Source organism: Alosa pseudoharengus, unplaced genomic scaffold, assembly GCF_046254945.1.
Source record: "Alosa pseudoharengus isolate Yale_2024_CS ecotype anadromous, Long Island Sound unplaced genomic scaffold, YU_APseudo_1.1 YU_APseudo_1.1_scf_1, whole genome shotgun sequence".
In the NCBI taxonomy this organism is placed as follows: Eukaryota; Metazoa; Chordata; class Actinopteri; order Clupeiformes; family Clupeidae; genus Alosa; species Alosa pseudoharengus.
The window spans coordinates 9,543,744-9,563,971 of record NW_027468564.1 but is presented as its reverse complement, the minus strand read 5'-3'; the positions used below and the strand labels follow the sequence as shown (position 1 = coordinate 9,563,971).

The 20,228-nt window shown below is 47.9% G+C and overlaps 1 protein-coding gene, 1 long non-coding RNA gene and 1 pseudogene across 4 annotated transcripts in view; 2 read left to right on the top strand and 1 right to left on the bottom strand.

Moving 5' to 3' along the window:
• The window catches only part of LOC143137511 (NACHT, LRR and PYD domains-containing protein 3-like), a 53,081-nt pseudogene extending 52,175 nt beyond the window's left edge, over nt 1-906 (top strand).
• Nucleotides 1-20,228, top strand: part of LOC143136476 (NLR family CARD domain-containing protein 3-like) — a 234,962-nt gene that overhangs the window by 142,221 nt on the left and 72,513 nt on the right. The gene's annotated exons all lie outside the window — the stretch shown is intronic.
• Nucleotides 3,328-16,229, bottom strand: LOC143137747 (uncharacterized). Its single transcript, XR_012990081.1, has 3 exons — nt 16,201-16,229; nt 11,411-11,445; nt 3,328-3,474 (listed from the first exon to the last, which is right to left on the bottom strand). It is a non-coding gene; the product is annotated as an uncharacterized LOC143137747 (long non-coding RNA).

Below are 20,228 nucleotides of genomic sequence, written 5' to 3'. Positions count from 1 at the left end.
TGTGTGTTGGTAGATTGAGTAGGAGTGTGTGTTCCCATTCCACTCACTCCTCTTGTCTGCATATGTGTGTGTGTGTGTTCCCCATATTCTGATGAGGATGTTCTCTCTGTATGTGTGTGTGTGTGTGTATGTGTGTGTGTGTGTGTGTTGTTAAGGTGTGTGGGCGTGTGTTTGTATTGACATACTGTGTTTGTGTTTGTTTGTTTGTTTGTTTGTGTTGAAATGGTGTGTGTGTGTTCTCATGTTATCTCTGTATGTGTGTGTGTGTGTGTTCTCATGTTATCTCTGTATGTGTGTGTGTGTGTGTATGTGTGTGTGTTCTCATGTTCTCTCCTCTTGTCTGCAGATGCCTGTGATCTCACACTGGACCCAAACACAGCAAACAGAAATCTCTCTCTCTCTGAGGGGAACAGAAAGGTGACACGTGTGGAGAAGAAGCAGCCGTATCCTGAACACCCAGAGAGATTTGACTACAGGTGGTCTCAGGTGTTGTGTAGAGAGGGTCTGACTGGACGCTGCTACTGGGAGGCTGAGAGGAGTGTTGGAGCTGAGATATCTGTGGCCTATAAAAGCATCAAGAGGAAAGGGAGCAGTGATGACGTCACAATGGGACGGAATGCCAAGTCCTGGAGTCTGCACTGCTCTGATCACAGATACTCTGTCCTGCACAATAATAAACTCACTGACATACCTGCCCCCTCCTCCCGCTCCAGAACAGTAGGAGTTTACCTGGACTGGCCGGCCGGCACTCTGTCCTTCTACAGCGTCTCCACTGACACACTCACCCATCTGCACACGTTCCACTCCACATTCACTGAGCCCCTCTATCCAGGGTTTTGGGTTTGGAGTTCTGGCTCCTCAGTGTCCCTGTGCAAGATCACATGAGCTCCTCCTCCAATAGGTACATCCACCCTGTCTCTCTCTCCCTCTCTCACTCTAATTCAGTGTGTGTGTGTTGTGTGTGTGTGTGGTTTGTGTGTGTGTGTGTGTTTTTGTATGACACTGTTGTCTCTCTATTTATCTCTCTTTTTCTCTACCAGTCTCTAATCCCTTCTTTCCTCCCTCTCTCCTCCAACAGATACATCCACCCCCCCCCCCTCTCTCTCTCTCTCTCTCTCTACCCTCAGTCCCCCCCCCTCTCTCTCTCTCCCTCTCTCTCTCTCTCTCTCTCTCTCTCTCTCTCTACCCTCAGTCCCCCCCTCTCTCTCTCTCTCCCTCTCTCTCTCTCTCTCTCTCTACCCTCACTCTCTCCCCCCCTTCTTTTCCTCTTTCTCTGTCTCTCATTTTCCTCCATTTTTAGATTTTAGATTTGCGTGTGTGTGTGAGTCATTATGTGTGTGTGTGTGTGACACTGTAATGTAATACAGGCTTGTAGGCACAAGAAGCTGTTTTACAAACAACTTTAGTAAAGAGGGTATTACATTATTGTTGATATATATTTTGGCATATCACAGTCATCAAGCTGATATTTTTGAAGTGTGTGTGTGTGGTTTGTATAACACTGTTTTTTATTTAATCAACTGCCAAAATTCAGACTTAAATTCATCAAGTCCAGATACTCAAACATTCCACAGTAACCATGTAACCGTAGCAACATCCATTGTGATGCTTGATCTGTGGCCCTGGCAGTGGAGCAGAGCTTGTTGCTATGGCATTAGCTCCAGCTTTGGCCCGTAGACTGTATAAAGAACTGCAGGAACACCAGTCACACACACTCCTGTTCAAACACATGTGTGATGCTGAGATGCTGTTTAGATATTGATATTCAGTCATATAATTACTGTTCTGGTGAAACTAAACAAATGCTGATATTACTTTCTTTATATTATGCTCTTCTCCTAACAAAATGAATGTGTGGATTATAAGTGTTTCAACACAATATGATGTATTCTGTTCTCCCTAAAGTTTAGTTATTTGCTGAATTTCTTTGAAAAATTATTTGCTGATCTGAGGTGTCAGTGTTTCTATAGGCCTATGTGTTGACATAGAAAAAACATGCTTGTTTTTCTGACTTAAAATATGTAAATAAAATGTGTTACTGACTTTTAAATGTCTGAATAAAGATTCTGAAAAGGAGATATGATGAACCTGTAGTCAGTTGATTTGTTTCATTGTTTTCTATGCCATAACAAAACAGAATATATGTGATTTTTATTTTGTGATTTCTTTCTTTTCTTTAAACTTCCTTTTTCTGTAGTTGGACATGGCATGCATTGACCACCAAGATCATCTCTCTATTCAGTGCAACACTATACCAGATTAGTGTATTGCAGTAGTATAATAACTAGGGCTGTCAAAATAACACATTAACTTTGATTAATTAATTACAGAAATATTAAGGCATTAACAAATAACGCTGATTAATCACATTTCGTGGTGACATTTGACACAGTGCAGTGTGGCTATTGTGACTGAAGGACGCAGACGAGAAAGCGCTGCTTTGAATGAAACGCTTAGCCTACGTTGTTAAGAAGAACGTCCATACTAATCCTGTTGACAGGAGCATCAATCTACTATTTCTGCAGTAAGGAATTTCCGTTGCCTATAATGGAAGTTCGTCAAGTCTGAAATATCACAAGAGCATGTTTAATAGGTCGCCTGGCTCTGGTATCACCTCAATGCAAAGCAATCAGGAGGTAGGCCTACAAGTTAGCACACCTCTTGGTGATAATAATGCTAGCCGCCATCCTTGCTAACGTAGTGATTGTTAAAGTTACTTTGCTAACGTATTGTTTGCTTAGCCTATAGGCCTACACTACGACTGACAAACTTACTAACTAACCGACAAACTCCCTTATTAAATTGACTACATTTGCTGCATACTTGAAACAAAATGTCTTCAAAAGTATGATGAAGGTGGTTACATTTATTTCCATCCACTTGTAGGCTATGCTGCTTTTTTTTGTCTCGTTTTCTTATCCTGGACTGCCACCTATTGGATAGAAAAGGTAACAACCTAATAATTACGTGAACAAAAATCTACAACATGTTTGAATGGTCAAAAAAAAAGATAAATCATGGGGGGTACACCACACATTACCTTGGTGTTAGGGTAGCTTACTCTGCACACGCCATTGACAGTGAGTAGTAACTTCAGTCATTTGCATCATACTAAAAATCTGACACCAGGAACTACGCTGATGCCTGAGCCAAAGGGGAAATTATAATAAAAGAGAGACGTTGAACTTTAAAGTCTATAATGATGTTGTATAATGTTGGTTTGGCTTTTCATTGATTCACTCATCTGCCAAAATTGATTTTAAGATAATTATGTTCATAGCAAAAATGGATGCATGCGATTAATTTATATTAATTAATCACAGAGTTTGTGGGAGTGGAAGGGAGTTCCAGAGTTTGGGGCCAGCCACGCTAAAAGCCCTGTCACCCATGGAACGGAGATGTGCAGTGGGGGTGGATAGGAGGTGGGCATCAGTGGAGCGTAAGGTGCGGGTAGGTTGGTAAGGGGTCAGGAGGCTTGAAAGATAAGAGGGTGCAAGATTATGTTATATATATATATATTGTAACACTCTGCAAGGTTGTCTTTCAATGGTCTTTATTGGTTATGCACCAAAACACACGAACACATAATTCCGGGCCAGACCTGACCCTTATGCTCCAGCACTAAACATCTATCTTAGGCTGTATCTAAAACACACACTAGTTAGACCCGGTTATGAACACTGTAATCAACTATAAACATAAACACGACAGTCAGGACGCACATCATTGTTAACTTGTATGGTTAACATTAACATTCAACATAACACATCTAACGAACAGCATCATGGGAGCACAGTCATCAACAGCTAGGCTCAGATCATTACACAGCCCCCCGAGACTTAGTCCATGTCCCCTTGACTCAAGTCTTACCCTACGTCAGTCCATGAGCCTGGCTGGGACGCGACGCTGGCGTTGTGGGCGCCCCGCTGTCGCGGCGGTGACTTCCGGTGAAGGCTGCACGGTGATCGGTGTTAGAGCCACAGCTCCATTGTCACCAAGTTCCACAGAGTCAGTGTCAAAGTCTCCACGACCCTCAGCTAAGGCCAGGGGTCGATACGGGGCCAGTCGATCACGGTGGAGGGCCACAACTCTCCGACGCTTAATCAGTCTCACACGATAGACCACATCAGACAGCTTCTCTAAGACATCGCACGGCCCGACCCACTGGCTAGTGAGTTTCGGGGAAATGCCTTTCTTTCTCTCCGGGCAGTACACCCACACTTTATCGCCGGTCTGGAACTCCTGGCCGCGACAGCGCGTATCGTAAGCTCGCTTTTGACGTATTCCAGCTTCACTCATAGCCTGCCGGGCCAACTCGTGTACTCCCTTCAGTCTCTCGCGTAGCTGCTTGTAGTATTCCAGCCCTGGCTTACCTCCAATCTCCGCTTCCGGAGGCGAACCGAACACCAAGTCCACCGGCGTGCGTAGCTCTCGCCCGAACATCAGAGCTGCCGGTGTGCATTTCGTTGACTCTTGCATAGGGTTGGGTATCGTTTGAATTTGAACGATTCCGATTCCAATTCCGATTTCTTATTTCGATTCCGGTTCCTAGCGATTCTCGATTCCGATTTTTTTAAGAGGCTGGGTCAAAAAAAGTTTAGGATATTTTAAATGAGCTAGCTAAGCAACGGTCTTTCTCAGGGTATCTGCACATTTTCCAAGTGCAAATTTAAAGACTTTTAAGACCTTTTCAAGACATCTAAATGAAACTTAAGACTACTGCAAAAAGATATATAATGACTGTTTATGCAATAAAACAATTTTCCTACTAATTTTAACCCCCACCCCATTTTGGATGTCTACAGAAGTTACCAAATACATTTTGGCGAAAGAAAAATAATTGTGTGTGAATTACCTTCAAAGCTATAAATGCCCAATTTTAGGGTCTGGGCTGCTTGCTTTTGAAGCTGGCTGTACATATTTGGTTTTGCTTACTGCTGAGGCTGACTGTTCTTCACCTGTGTCTGTAGTAGCCTAGGCTACTTGCCAAAGACATGTGCACTGGACTGGATTCCCTTCAATATTTTTTTCAAAGTTAGACTAAGCTATTTACATATTTTAATAAGCCTACTTTATATAATTTACTATGTGCATCTGTTGTCCAATATGCAGCACAGCAAATTAAAGTTAATCCACTACTTTACATTTTGCATACCAGTTGTATCTAAACCAACCAAAGCTTGACTGAAACATTGTAAAACCATTGACTTGTTTTAAATTAATTAAGAGACCGGTCCTCCTCGCATGATCCTGCTGAAAACCGCTGGTTTCATCTCAAGCACGCACGTATTATGAACACACGTTTTTATGTAGCCAGTCGCCGACATTCAAAAAATATGCGGTTATAGTTCACAACTTTTGCGAAGTAGGCCTAGCCTACTGGGAAACGCTGGCAAGCAAGCTGCTGGCAGATATTACAGGTAGGCTATTATAACTTAGACAGATATTTTCTTCCCTAGGCTAGGCCAGCAACACAGGCTGGAAAGATGCAAACAGATCAACATATACAGTATTTCCTCCTAATTGCGAAGCACTGCACATAATTTGACCAGCAGTCTTCGCGTCCATAGTTTGTGAAACGATGCTGCGTCCGAGCAACGATTTTAGATACCAAGCGCAACTCCAAAAAGGAGAACAAATGAGCGTCCGGCTTGAGGCTGCGCCGGACGCCGGACAGGGCTTTTAAAATCCATATGTCCGCCCTAAATTCGAACGTATGGCCAACCTATCGCTCTTTCTTTCTCTTGCTCATTCTACCGTAGGCTTCCTCATTCCACGTCCTGTATATCTCTGGTCTCAGCTACACCACGAAAACGTCAGGCATATTATTTTGTACATAGGCCTACTGTATTATTACTGTTTTCACTCCTTTAACCACACCCGTGAAAAACATCTTCACTCTGCAACCACTACACTTCCTCCCGTAGCCTAATAGCCTAGTCACGTATACAATTGCGTTTTAAATACACGAAACTGGATTGAGACATCACTCGCTCTCTTGCACTCGCTGGCGGTCCCATACGCATATTTAATACATCTCTTTCGAAAATTCAGTTGTATTTAAGACTATTTAAGGATCCGCGGGAACCCTGCTTCCTGAATGAAATAGTCTGACCTTCTCCATGAATTTTAATTCTATGAACTATGCGCTTCTTCGTTGGTGTTCAGCCGTTTCTTCTTCAGGTCGGCGGACTGGGAATCGAAACTAGGAATCGAAATTTAAACTTTTGAACGATTCCGGGAAAATCGCAAAGATAGTCCCGGTTCCAACCAATACTCGATATTCGATACCCAAGCCTACTCTTGCACCGCTGTGCGATATGCCCAGAGCACTAAGGGCAAGTGTAAGTCCCAGTCCTTTTGTCGGCGGTCGGCCAATATGGCCAGCTGCACTGCTAGCGTCCGGTTAAACCGTTCGACCAGCCCGTCGCTTTGTGGATGCAGAGGTGTCGTTCTCGTTTTCCGGATGCCCATGCGCTGGCAAACCTCAGCAAACACCTCCGCCTCGAAATTCCGCCCTTGGTCGCTGTGGAGCTCTTCCGGTGCCCCGAACCGGCAGAACATCTCAGTGACCAGTCTGTCCGCTGTCGTGTGGGCGCTCTGATCTGGCACTGCATACGCCTCCGGCCACTTAGTGAAATAGTCCATAGCTACGAGCACGTAGCGATTTCCCCGCTCTGTGACTGGCAGTGGGCCCATGATATCGACGGCTACCCGCTCCATGGGAGCCCCGACTGCGTATTGCTGCAGCGGAGCGTGCGAGCGTCGCGTGGGGCCCTTCTTCGCTGTGCAGGCGTCACAGCAGTGAACATGCAGTTCAACGTCCAGCCTGCATCCCGGCCAATAGAAGTGGCCTCTCAGCCGACGAAGAGTTTTTGCGATGCCGAAATGAGCCGCCCCCACAGCCCCATGTACCTGTTCCAGTACACGGGCTCGTAATCCAGCAGGAACCAGCAACTGGAAAATGTCAGATTGTCGATCGGGGGCTCGCCAGTGTCTATACAACAGTCCTTGACGTGCTACTATTCCCGGCCACTGTGAATAAATCGCTTTGGTCTCTGGATCGAGTGCGGATACGTCAGTCCATGGCGGTCGCTGACCGGCTTCGATCCATGACCACACTCGGCCAAGCGTGGCGTCCTCCGATTGCGCCTTCCGGATCTCCTCCCTCGACATCACGTCCACCGGCAACTGCGCGTCCATGGCCTCAGCTGCCGCTCTGCAGTGCTGTGTTGTGGCGTTGGGCTGCGGTGCGTTATCTCTCTCGCTGGCGTGAAGCTGGCGAGCGTTGGCTCTCTTGATGGCGCGGCGCTGGCGAGCGTTGAGTCTCTCGCTGGCGTGCTGTTGGCGAGCGTTGACCCTCTCGTTGGCGCGACGCTGGTGAGCGTTGAAAACAGCGACCCTCTCTCTCTCTGCCAGCGGTGATGCAGCCTGTAGCCGACGAGCGGGCTCCGATTGAGCCGCGGCCAGACTCCTCTCCTCCCTCCGGTGGCAGTGTTGGCACTGGTCTGCTGCACACGGACGCCTGGACAGGGCGTCCGCGTTGCCGTGAAGGCGACCCGCCCGGTGTCGAATCTCCATGTCGTAGTCCTGGAGCGCCTCCAGCCAGCGAGCCAGCTGGCCCTCCGGTTCTTTGAAGTTCAGCAGCCAGGTGAGTGACGCGTGGTCCGTTCTCAGCAGGAACCGTTTACCGTAGAGGTAGGTTCGGAAATGGCGCACTGCCACCACCACAGCCAACAGTTCCCTGCGTGTCACGCAGTAATTCTTCTCCGCTCGGTCCAGTGAGCGGCTGAAGTATGCGACCACTTGCTCGCCCTGCCCGCCTGCTTGTGAGAGGACGGCGCCGACGCCCACGTCGCTGGCGTCGGTGTCCAGGATAAACGGCAGTCGAGGGTCAGGGAAGGCGAGCACTGGGGCCTCGCATAGCGCCCTCCGCAGCCGCCGGAATGCCGCGTCGCACTCTCGTGTCCACTCGAAGAGCTGGCCTTTGTGCGTCAATCGATGCAGCGGGCTGGCGACTGTAGCAAAGTCCCGAATGAAACGCCGGTAATATGACGCCAGGCCCAGGAAGCTCCGCAGCTCAGCACCGTCGCGTGGAACAGGCCAACGCCTCACCGTCTCCACCTTAGCTGGGTCGGTGGCCACTCCGGCGGCCCCCACGACATGGCCCAGGAACCCGGTTTGCCTCCGGAACAGGTGGCACTTTTTCGGGTGCAGTTTGAGCCCAGCACCCCGTATGGCGTCGAACACCTTTTCCAGATGTCCTATGGCACCGGTGAAGTCCGTTGCATGACACAGGATGTCGTCCAGGTAAACCACGCAGCATGTTCGTGGAATGCCCGCCAGGACACGCTCCATCAGCCGCTCAAAATTCGCTGGCCCGTTGCATAGGCCGAACGGAAGTACCCGGAACTGCCACAGCCCTTGCCCGATGGTAAACGCTGTCTTCGGCCGAGCTTCCGGGGCTAGCTCAATCTGCCAGTAGCCACTGCGTAAGTCCAGCGAGCTAAACCAACAGGAGCCGGCAATGCTGTCCAGCGCATCGTCAATGCGGGGGAGCGGGTATGAGTCTTTCCGGGTTACCTGGTTGAGGCGCCTGTAGTCAACACAGAACCGCCACGAGCCGTCCTTCTTCCGGACGAGTACAGCCGGCGCAGCCCAGGGACTACTGCTTGGCTCTATCACTCCTGCCGCGGCCATTTCCTTGATCTTTTCTTCAGCTGCTTGTCGTTTGGCGAACGGTAAGCGATGAGGCTGAAGTCGGATGGGCCGAGCATTTCCGGTGTCGATATCGTGTTGGACCAGGCTCGTTCGGGTGCAGTCCTCATCTTTTGCAGCGAAGATGTCGGTGTACGCTGCTAGTAGTCTCCGCACCTGGCTACCCTGTGCTTCACTCAGCCCCTCACAGCTACGAGTGCAGAGTTCATTTACGGCTTGCCTTGTCTCTACAGAGGGCCGCGCTCTCTGAGTGGAAAGTGGAGATTGCTCAACCCGCGCTCCTGGCTCCTCTCTAGTGGGCGTGAGCTGAGCAGTGGCGAACTCAGCAAGCGGACCTGGACGAGACCTGTTGTTTTCGCGGGCTTGAGTTTCGCGGGCTTGTGTTGGGAGGGGCGGAGACTCAGCAAGCGGACCTGGATGAGACCTGTTGTTTCCGCGGGCTTGAGTTTCGCGGGCTTGTATGGGGAGGGGCGGAGTCTTGGATGGCGAGCACTCTTTGCGAGTTTGCTTCCTGCGGGCTCGTGTGGAGCGAGTTGGAGAGTTCTTCGTCGCGCCAGCTCTCCGCACTTCATGCTCTGTCTTCCCCGCCGTGTGCAACACTACGCTGCTCGTCCCTAAGTGTAGTGTGGACCGGGAAATGTCCACCACAGCCCCCCATTTCTCTAGCACGTCCAGGCCGAGAATGCAATCATCCTGAATGCTAGCCAACCAAAGCCGGCGGCTCGCCGTCTCACCGTTGATGCACACGCACACCGCTTTTTGTCCAAACAGTTCCGCTCGCTCTCCAGTAACTGTTGTGATGCGTGTTTTTGTCTCTTCCCAGCCTCTGGGTCTGGCTACCAGCGTGCCGGGTAAGAGACCGGGGCGCACCAGCGAGATGGTGGAGCCAGTATCGATCAAGGCACGACACTGAGTCCCGTCTAGCGTACAGTCCACATAGAGTCCTCTTGTTTGGCCGAGCCGGCCCAGTCGTATGCAGTCCATAGCCAGGGAGGTAGTGAAACTTGAAGGTGGCATCCCTCCCGCCGTGCCACCCCCCTCTAGTTTGACTGGGGCGCGCGCGTGAGGGGTGCTGGGGCGGGACAGTACCTTGCGATGTGCCCCGGTTCACCACACCGGTAGCATCCGTCTCCGCTGGCCGGCCTCTTCCACTCGCGTGGGCGGCGTTGTGGTGGCTGTGCTCTGGTCTGTCGCGTCGTCTCCAACTCCTCCCCGTCTTCCTCCATCGATGTCTGGCGTACGCAATGCCTCGACTCCGTTGTGTGGAAGATGTTTTCCACCCGTTCGGCCTCCGCGAGCGCCACGGCCAGCGAGCTGGGGGCGCTCAGGCGAAGATGTTCTCTCAGCCGCTCCGGGTGGATGCCTCGCACAAACGCTTCCAGTGCCATTTCTTCATGTAGACTCTGGCTGTACGTTGGGTAGCCCCGCCGGGCATACAGCTGCAGGTCAGCCGCGAACTTGCCCAGTCTCTCGCCCTTGTGCCGCCGTCTGGATGCGAGTTGTTCTCGAGCATCGCTGGTGAAGATCCTCTGGCCGAATCGTCGTTGCAGAGCGGCCTCGATGGCAGTCCAGGTTGCTTGCTCTGCCGGTGGCAGGTCTTCTAATACTTGTAGCGCTTCTCCTTCCAGGGCCAACGCCACCTGTACGCCCGTTCTCTCCGCCGACCAGCCATTCAGCTCGGCTGCCAGCCGGACCTGTACCAGGTATGTCGCCAGCGGCCTTTCACCATTGTAGCGGGGCAATTTGGCGTTGGAGCGCCCTTCTGCCGCCGTCGCACCGGGGACCAGCCGATTTCCATCGCTCCCGTGTGGAGCGGGTTCCAGTGGCGGGATGCTGCCATTAGCCCGGTTTGTCTCCTCCTGTGGCCGGGGGCGGGTTTCTTCGTTACGGTCACGCTGCAGGCTGGCTCCGTCTGCTGGGCCCAGCAGGTGGCCATGGGCGAGCGCACTGTCGAAGAGCCGTCTTGGCAGGAAACTCATCATCGCCGGGGTATCGGTCGCAGCTTTCTCCTCCCGTCCAGTAGGGGTCGGCATCCCACTTCTGACACCAATGTAACACTCTGCAAGGTTGTCTTTCAATGGTCTTTATTGGTTATGCACCAAAACACACGAACACATAATTCCGGGCCAGACCTGACCCTTATGCTCCAGCACTAAACATCTATCTTAGGCTGTATCTAAAACACACACTAGTTAGACCCGGTTATGAACACTGTAATCAACTATAAACATAAACACGACAGTCAGGACGCACATCATTGTTAACTTGTATGGTTAACATTAACATTCAACATAACACATCTAACGAACAGCATCATGGGAGCACAGTCATCAACAGCTAGGCTCAGATCATTACAATATATATATATATATATTAGTTATATAGAATGTCTATTTATACTCAACATATATACGCTATTTATCTCTGTAGACATGTCATCTGGAAACCTGTATTTATCCAACTATACGCTGTACATTATTAATCTCTATTGTCTACACAGCCATACTCTACCTGCACTTGGTACTTAATGCTTCTTTGCACTTCCAGTTGGATGTCAACTGCATTTCATTGGCTCTGTACCTATACTCTGCTAAATGACAATAAAGTTGAATCTAATCTAATCAAATCTAATAACTGATATTGTTTGAGCTTTTTCAGTACAGATGGCCTGGGTTCTCTTAACGCTACTTACCAAGTCCCTTTTACCGCCTTCCTCTGGGCCCAGAGCTGCAAACACACAGACAGTTCACAGAAGGAGATCAAACACAGTTCTGATGGAGAACAGTGCTACCTCATGCAGCAACCAGGGTAAGATACACCCAACAACTGTTCCGTATGACTATTGCCATTCCTTGTGTGAGAACACTACAATTCTACCACCAATGGAGTATAGCGTTAGTTCAGGCAGGCCACAGTTCACGCTTGCTAGACTACTCCATACCTCTTCCATGTTATTTCCCCTTCTGGGCGTAACAGTAAGATACACCCAACATCAGTTCCGTATAACTATTGCCATTCCTTGTGTAAGAACACTACAATTCTACCACCAATGTTCATTACAATCTCTGCAGAACTGTGAAAGCTTTGAGGTTGTTTAGTGTTGACGATGCCTGCTCTGTTCTGTACCCCACCTCCACCCCATCTCCTCCTCATCTGCCTTATCAATGTCTAGTTGCTGCATTGATGTCTGCTCTGTTCTGTACTCCATCTCCTCCTACATCTGCCTTATCAATGTCTAGTTGCTGCATTGATGCCTGCTCTGTTCTGTACTCCATCTCCTCCTCATCTGCCTTATCAATGTCTAGTTGCTGCATTGATGCCTGCTCTGTTCTGTACTCCATCTCCTCCTCATCTGCCTTATCAATGTCTAGTTGCTGCATTGATGCCTGCTCTGTTCTGTACTCCATCTCCTCCTCATCTGCCTTATCAATGTCTAGTTGCTGCATTGATGGCTGGTCTGTTCTGTACTCCATCTCCTCCTCATCTTATCAATGTCTAGTTGCTGCATTGATGGCTGCTCTGTTCTGTACCCCATGGGGGGTTTATCTGCTGCTCTCTCTGTCTTAGGCTTTTCATGTTTACATGTGGAAGGGCAGGGGGTTCCCAGAACAGAGCCATACCACCAAATGAAACATTATGCATTACAAATAGCATTTAACTATCTGGACTAAATTAGCTAAGTAGTCTTGACTCTCTCTCTCTCTCTCGCCCTTTCTCATCTCCTGGCATAACACAGATGGGCGGATCCATGACTTTCTCTGTTATTGACTCCACTTCGGAGAAGACTGAATGGGATGGTAAGGCCAGCAAGTACAGCGCTCCTGTAGCTCCCACATTTATTAGCTGCTAGATTAGAATTCCACGCTGGTTGCATGTGATTGGTGTATTCAAATTCACTTCACCTGAGAGGTCTCGCCCATATCAGAGTGCCCACCTTGGCATTCCACCGGGAGATCCCATTCTCACACTCATATTATTATTCTGCTTTAATTTGATTTCCTACAACACCATCTATACAAGGGCCTAAAACATGAAGAAAAGGTTTGAGTCAGCAAAAATACAAATAATCACAAAGCGTAAATTGAAAGTATGGTGGCAAATCCAAAGCTCCAAGCGTAGCGTGACACAACGCACTGTAGCATCCTCACACAGAATTGTACACACCAATCATTGGAGTTGGAGCTCATCATTTCTGAATTTCAGATGTGTATGTTGAACCATATGATCCACACTATTTCCTCTTTCCTTTTATCACACAGGACAAAATGGCCTGGTTTCCATGGCAACATTTCAGCCTTCTACTCAGCCTTCTACTCCAAGTCCAAGTCCAAGTGAGTACACACACACACACACACACACACACACACACACACACACACACACACACACACACACACACACACACACAGTCACCATGTCAACACAAACAAACACAACACACACACACTTGAAGTGTCGCATTTGAAGTGTGATCATTATTACACCCAGGGGCTTTGGACTGGGGGTAAAACCACTACTGATTACCAGGGCCTCAAGGCGAGAGAGGGCCCTTGAAAAGTCTGGAATATATTTCATTTTTCCAGGATATTTCAGGTTCTAATTAAATTTCATAATAAATGTCAGATACTTTCTTGGAGAAAGACATATAGCAGCACAGTTTGCACTCTAGCCGATGCTCAACTGAACTAACATAAACAAAATGTGTGCAGATGGACTAAATCATTTGGGGCATTAGCAATTACCTATGACTTAGGTATCTTATGAACTAATCATGTTTTGGTACTTGTTGTCTAGCAGATACCAGTGAGAATTGAGTGTGCATAATGTAATTCAGTGAGACAGTTAGGATCATATATGCCTTTCAGCGTGACTTATTTTTGTGGAAAACATGTGCTGGACTGGGCGGCGGTCATATTTTGTACCGCTCTGCGGTACATCTAGTTACCCTATCATCTAGGCCTACAGGTTGAAGTGTAGAGTGGGCCAATATCGGGGCATGTCACTTTTCCACTCCATGCAAGTGTGAGGCTGGTATTGTTATTATGAATATAGCCACAAAGTCAGCCTAGATATCTGATGGCTCAGCGGTAACGTGTCGAGAATGAACGCAGGCGGCCAGCGTTCAAATCCCGTGTTACCTTATGTCAATTATCAGTATACGAGACACAACAATAGGATTTAACCGTAAATAATTATGTTTACAGATACTATATCTACATCGGGAGATCTCGGAACTCAAATGTAATCATGCGCTAGATATCATGTAGTTTAGATATGTGCACTTTGTGGGTATTGAACCATCGATTTGGGTAGCCTGCTACTTACAGACAGGTCATAGCCGAAACAGCTGAGCCACATACATTTACTGTACGTGAAGGAGCCGACGTATTTCACTAATACACTTTTAATTACTTAATGACTTCAGTGACTATAAACACAAAGAGAGTTGATTTAAGGATCTCACAAATCAGTGATTGTGTCATGTGAGCACTTCAAATTATAAACAAAACAATCAAATTAATAGCAAATAGGGTACTGGTGCATTTACACAGTCCATAACATTTAAATGTGTGATTGAAGGTTAATATTTAATGAGGTGATTGCTCGCCACCTGTTCATGGTTGAAAACTCTATTTCAGTCCATTTTTGAGGTTGATCTTGTTCAGACACCATGGCACGCAAGCCACAATTCACAAAAATAGAACTGGAAATACTTAGATGAAGTTCAACAACATAAAGAAATGTTATTTTCCAAATTCAAAATTACTAACTCAAAAAAAACACATGGCAAACCATTACAACTAAAGTGAATGCAGTTGGGGAGGGGTGCAGGAGCGTAGAAGACATCCGCAACAAATGGAAGGATTACTCCAGTGTGACAGAGGAGAGCTGCTGCCAGAAGAAGGGAGCACCATAGAACTGGTGCGGGAGTAAATACAGCAGCTTCCCTCACACCACTGGAGGAAATAGTTCTGGGGATTTTGGGGCCAGTGGCACTGGAGGGCATCTCTGGTGGGATCGACTACCCAGTGTCCAGCGGCCCTCCACCACATCTTCCTGCCACTGGAGGGCATCTCTGGTGGGATCGACTACCCAGCGTCCAGCGGCCCTCCACCACATCTTCCTGCCACTGGTTCTATGCCACTGGATCTCCACACCCAGGGTCCTCGCCTGCTCCTCAGAGAAAGGACTCCCCATCTCCTGCTCCCTCCTACTGTACCTATAGTGAGGAGCTCCATCTCCTGCTCCCTCCTACTGTACCTATAGTGAGGAGCTCCATCTCCTGCTCCCTCCTACTGTACCTATAGTGAGGAGCTCCATCTCCTGCTCCCTCCCGCACCAGGTTCAGAGGTACGTTCCTGCGGCGGCCCTCCTCCAATAGTCCCCATCTCCTGCTCCCTCCCGCACCAGGTTCAGAGGAACGTTCCTGCGGCGGCCCTCCTCCAATAGTCCCCATCTCCTGCTCCCTCCCGCACCAGGTTCAGAGGAACGTTCCTGCGGCGGCCCTCCTCCAATAGTCCCCATCTCCTGCTCCCTCCCGCACCAGGTTCAGAGGAACGTTCCTGCGGCGGCCCTCCTCCACCGCGACGTCCACTTCCTGTACTTCTGCTGCTTCCTCTGCTGCTTCAACCTCCGAGCCTCCAGCTCTCCACATCCGAGGTCCTCGCCTACATTTCCCCTCCAATAGTCCCCCATCTCCGGTCCCCTCCTGCACCAGGTTCAGCACCACCACCTGCTGAAGCACCATCACCACCAGAAACATCACCACCTCCAAGCTCACCTGCCTCAAGCTCCCTCAGGCTGCTTCTCCTGACTCCCCTGGCTCCTCTCAGTCGGGGAGCTCCTCTGCAGGTACAAGTGGGGCAGAAGAGAGAAAGGAAAAGAAACAACTGCACCTGCAGTAGAGTGAGGAGCTCCTTCCATCTGAGAGGAGCAACATCTCAGAGCTGCGGGGGATCAGGCAAGAGCTGGCAGCCTTGAGGGAGCAGACAAACCAACACCATGAGGAGGTGATGGAGTACCGACGGGCCAAACTCCAGATCTTGGTGGAGCAAGCCAGTCGCCCATCTGTGACAATGTACATGCCTGCACAGGGTGAGCATATACTCCAGGGTCATGTTCATGACCAAGTTTCATTCTGAGTGTACATGAGTAATTGTGACTAATTGTGCCTTCCTCTCTATTTAGATCCATAGATGTCCAGCACATTTTATTTTTATTGTTCCTGCCTGTGTGTGTGTGTGTGTGTGTGTTGTCTGTTTGTGGCCTGTTTTTGTCTCTGCCTTTGTTTTCCCCCCCTGTGGTCTCCTTTGTTACTGGAAGCAATAAAAACTTCATTGCTACATACAGATGCCTGATGATTCATTAGGAACACTAAATAAACTGTATACAGGCCATATTGCTGTTTTGGTTTTAGTCACAGGTGTAGTATCATGCATTAATCATGGATTGTGCTAAAGAAAGGCATTTAGCTCCACTAACCTCATATCCAATAACGTACATAACATATGCCCAGTGTTGGGCACATATGACCGCACTCTTGAGTTTCCTGAGCTGTAGGGATTACAAATGATGACATACCACAGATCACATATATAATTTAGGTATATATCATTGAAAATGTGGACACCTGTACATAACACATTGTCACCTATCTTTTCTATCTTTGTAATCCCAATCTTGATATTAGTCCTTATAGTGAAGAAACTAAGCATTTCACAACAGAACTGCACTTCCTTACTCCATTAAATGTGATACATAAAACCTGAGTTCCTACAGCCAAATGAAATATAATCCATATATAAGAATAAATATAAGGCAGACATGAACCAAGACCATGAACCAAGATTAATGAAGTCATCTTCTGCCTAGAATGCAGTTAAAGGAAAATTCCGGTATTTAGCACTTTGAGTCCCTTTTCTGGTTTGTTTTGGATGAACTAGAGTGGTGGACACCGAAATTTTGACGATTGGTCCTGCCTCAACGTTCATTTTCAAAACTGTGCAACTCACTGAGTGGTTAGTGGTGTTCGTTAATATATCGGCACAATGTATGATTTCCAGCCATCTTATTTGCTATTGTGGAACTATTTTTTTCAGACACTTCACAACCGCGTATAAATTTCCGCTCAATATTTGAACCTGAAGCATAGACGGTGGCGTAGTAATATCAACGTGCAATGAGTCTTACAACAGAAATCAATGGGTTTTTTCAAAATGCCAAATAAAACACGACAGAAACTGTATTTCGCTACGCTACTTGTTTTGGCCCTGCGGGTTCAATGTCAATAGAGGCTGTGATTGTGAACTGAATGCGTGTTTCCAATTGTAAATGGACATTAACCAGAAGAGTGTGCAGGCCTAGTAGCCCATGTCATGCCAATGTGCGAGAAGAGCATTAGGCCTTGCTGTGTAAGATAAGATGTTTATTCCACTTGGGTTGTGAGTGCACATACTGTGTATTGTGTGTATTAGGATTAGTGGCTCCTTTTTTGATCTCTCTCTCTCTTGCTGGACAGGAGCTGCAGGTCAACTGGGGTGGCGGCTATCTCAAGGTGATGGCGTCGCTTCACTTTTCCTGCTGTGGTGCATCTGAGTATTTGATATTGACATGTTCACGTGTGGTGTGTCTGTAGACCCTCTCCTCTGATATACTCTCCAGCCCTGGGTAAGCTCCAGTCCTTGGTAAGCTCCTGGGTAAGCTCCAGTCCTGGGTAAGATCCTGGGTAAGCTCCAGTCCTGGGTAAGCTCCTGGGTAAGCTCCAGTCCTGGGTAAGCTCCTGGGTAAGCTCCAGTCCTGGGTAAGCTCCAGTCCTGGGTAAGCTCCTGGGTAAGCTCCAGTCCTGGGTAAGATCCTGGGTAAGCTCCAGTCCTGGGTAAGCTCCTGGGTAAGCTCCAGTCCTGGGTAAGCTCCTGGGTAAGCTCCAGTCCTGGGTAAGCTCCTGGGTAAGCTCCTGGGTAAGCTCCAGTCCTGGGTAAGCTCCAGTCCTGGGTAAGCTCCTGGGTAAGCTCCAGCCCTGTTCCTGGCTCTTCCCATCCTTCCACAGCCATTAATCTAATGAGCACATTCTGGTCTGTGTGTGCGTGTATGTGTGTGTGACTGTGTGTGTATACGTGTGTGTCTAGGCCTTGTAAGCCATTTGTGTCAGTGCCTTACTGGCAGAGGTTCTGACTGTCAGGAGAGAACCAACTTCCAGTACGTTTTTAATGAATGTAAATAAAGACAGTTTATTTTTGGAACCACGCCTCTGGTTTTCCTGTGATCACGAACCTGTGTTGCCTGGTTGGGCTTTAGGTAACAAATTATTAGCCTGACATAGTCATACTCAATTCTAGTCAGAATATGAGTCTGATACTGCTCCATTGGGACGTAATTATGGGGCGTGCTTCAACCGATACAGGGGGGAATGCCTCTGCACTCAATTGGATAGACCTAACCAATCAGAGCAACGAAATAGCTTACCGTGAGGTGTAGGAAGAAAACACACGAACCATCCTTCTTCTCCACAAATGCCTTAACATTGTTTTCTGGTCTTTTGTAAAAGTTAGTGCCGTCAATAACTCCTAGCCTCATTAGTGAAATCTAAGAGATGCGTAGTAGGGTAGGCTATTAGGAAAAAACTGATAGCCTATATCCCCTCTGTTTTTAAAAATAATTCTGTTGAACACGATATGCTACAAACATGTTAAACAGCTGGGAAAGGCTGTAGCAAATCCCTTAAGACCCCATATACATTTTCCCATTTACATATGGGGTCTTAAAAGCCATGTATCCTTCTAGCCACAGCGTTTTTGTTTCAAACATAAGCCTAATCTAAGCGTGCTCAGATGACGTGATAGACCAGGCACTGTTGCTCACCTGTCCATCATCGTAAAGCCCGATTTGATTGGTCCGCCCGATCTAGGGCGAGCATACTTGCTCCACAATGGAGCAGTGCCAGACCGAACTTCCCGACCTCAGATGTTGTGGGCGGTACTAAGTTCAGAATGGCACCCAGGCTAACAAATTATAGTCCAAGTGATGGAATATTCTGAGGGGCAGGGCATCAGATGGCGTAGTCGACATCTCACAATAGAGAGCTAACCTACCACTTGCCACATTTGCGCCCTGTGTCTGAGCTGCCTGCGCACGTCCGCAATTGTTCCTCAAATGGAGAACACATCAATGTTCCCTCGCGTCTCATGGTCATTCTATGTAATCCTTCTGTGCTTGCAAAATTCTTGACAGTTCCTGATCGCTAAACCTTTCTTTTTGTTTTCCTGAGAAGCAGTTGATTTAGATCGAAGCATGCATAATTTGACTTCAGGGGTGACAAGTCCTGCTGCGAGATCCAGAGAAAGTGCAAAGTGGCTCTGCGTGTGTGTGTGTGTCTCTGCATGGAGTGTGTGTGTGTGTGTGTGTCTCTGCATGGGGTGTGTGTGTGTGTGTGTGTGTGTGTGTCTCTACATGGAGTGTGTGTGTGTGTGTGTGTCTCTGCATGGAGTGTGTGTGTGTGTGTGTGTCTCTGCATGGGGTGTGTGTGTGTGTGTGTGTGTGTGTGTCTCTGCATGGGGTCACGTTCGATTCAAGTCAGAAGTTGGTTCGTCCGGTCCTGCATTCACGCCGCAATAGATTAACGTTACAGACAGCGCTGTAAAATGTCTGCAGGAATTTCTCACATTATGATGGCTAGAGTTGCGGGACATGAATAGATCATGCGCTATACCCACAATCCAGCGCTGAAATGTAGGCCCTGTAATCAGTAGGCCTAGGCCTATTAGGCTATATTTTATTTTGCTTTAGGCCTAATTACCGTAGCTAGTTATCTTGCTGATTGGTTGACTGCTGTGCCAATAATTACCAATGGTTGTGCTGGGCTCATGCTCGACTCGTAATCTGGACCTGAGTGGAGAAGTGGGGTGTTGGATAACATCTGTTGATGTCGAGGAAGGTATTTTTTGCCCTAAAATCATGCAAATTAAAAATCCCGCCGGTAGCCACGTTACATCTTCGTTTCATATTTGCCTAGGCTACTAGCCTACAATAAATGAATTGAACGAACTCAACTGACAACAGGTAAATCTACTGATTCGGTCATTGAGACTCTATGAATACAGTAATGTCTTGACAATAGTTTTTCTTACCGGCTTGCTGTTTAAACTGACTGCGCCGCTTTGAACTTTCCTGCCAGGTTTATGACGTAAACCGCTACATCTCAGTTCTGGCATTGCCTAAACTCATTCGGGAAATTAGATTATCAGATTATCTGTCAATATTGGGCTTTGAAAATAAGGGATATATGCTCAGTAATAGTACATTTTGTAACATTTATAGAGGGGAAGTTAAATTAGAAATTAGAATTGTTGGAAATTAAAAACACATACAAAAAAAAGATTCGGGGCTTTTGAAAAAAGATTCGGGGCTTGAGCCCTCAAAGCCACCCCCTCGCTCCGCCAATGATCGTAACCTCCTGCTTGGGACATTTTGATGAGCACGAAACAAATATGAAAAGAAGCAGGTCATAGATGAGG